At 45.1% G+C, this 1154-nt stretch overlaps 1 long non-coding RNA gene across 1 annotated transcript; it reads left to right on the top strand.

The window, feature by feature from the left end:
* The first annotated feature begins 344 nt into the window (after positions 1 to 344).
* Positions 345 to 711, top strand: LOC120037867. The gene is made up of 3 exons (XR_005474892.1): positions 345 to 374; positions 510 to 572; positions 661 to 711. It is a non-coding gene; the product is annotated as an uncharacterized LOC120037867 (long non-coding RNA).
* Positions 712 to 1154: the final 443 nt, after the last annotated feature.

Here is a 1154-nt window from a genome sequence, read left to right on the forward strand (position 1 = left end):
CAAACCAGAGACAAAACCCCTGTCTGGAACACATACTGTAGCAGGGAGGGGGATTAGGATGAGGGGAAACAAACTAGGTTAAATGGTTCCATAACATAGCCTACAAACTTTACAGTGCACACTCCATTTTTGAGGCGGCAAGAGGTTTGTTCAGTTATCAGAGCAATTTGTGGTTCAGTGAGAGTGTTTTTTTGTGGGGTTCTATGTTGATATTGTGGTTCAGTTATATCAGAGTGTCTTTGTCTTGTGGTTGAGGTGTGTGTTTCATTTGTGGTCCGGTTGCATCAGAGTGTGTGTGTGTGTGTGTCTCTGGCTTGCAGGGAGAGTCGGGAGACCTGGGGATGGTCGGCTTCACTGGGTTTCCAGGACCTAAGGTGAGTCAGAGGCTCTGAGAGATCACCACAGACATTGATCACCCTTGCCTGCTCTCAATGAGCTATTCTATTCCCCCACTGACAAATAAAAAGGGTTGTTACAAACAAAAGACTGTGTTCTGGGTTTTTCCATAGGGGCCAAATGGAGATTTGGGTTTCAAAGGCATACCTGGTCCTAAAGGTCCTCTTGGCATTCTGGTAAGTACAGAATTAGCACTTACTGTTGCAATACATTATGTATATACATGGTGTGTGTGCTGATCTCTCCTCTACGTGTCTGTTTCAGGGTTTCAGTGGACCTGTTGGTCCAGAAGGGATGATTGGCCCAATGGGGAAACCTGTAGGTCCAGTGTGTGTGTGTGTGTGTGAGCACGTGTATGTCTATCTGCCAATTTGACTCTATACACAGTGACTGCACGCATGTGAGAGACAGGTTCAATGATCCGTTTTAAGATTGGGCACTATCCCTTCTCTGTGTTGATGTGTTGCTATTTTTTGAATGGTAACATTTATTTAACTAGGCAAGTCAGTTAAGAACAAATTCTTATTTACCATGACGGCCTATTGGGGAACAGTGGGTTCTGGGCAGAAAGACAGATTTTTACCTTGTCAGCTCAGGGATTTGATCCAGCAACCTTTCGGTTACTGGCCCAACGCTCTAACCACTGGGCTACCTCCCGCTTCAACTGTCTGTAACTGTCAGGCCAAAATATACCAAAATGAATTGATAATCCGCTCTGTCAAAGTCAGACATCTTTCCAGACTAGAGAGAGAGCGTGT

This window comes from Salvelinus namaycush, unplaced genomic scaffold (assembly GCF_016432855.1).
Source record: "Salvelinus namaycush isolate Seneca unplaced genomic scaffold, SaNama_1.0 Scaffold1946, whole genome shotgun sequence".
In the NCBI taxonomy this organism is placed as follows: Eukaryota; Metazoa; Chordata; class Actinopteri; order Salmoniformes; family Salmonidae; genus Salvelinus; species Salvelinus namaycush.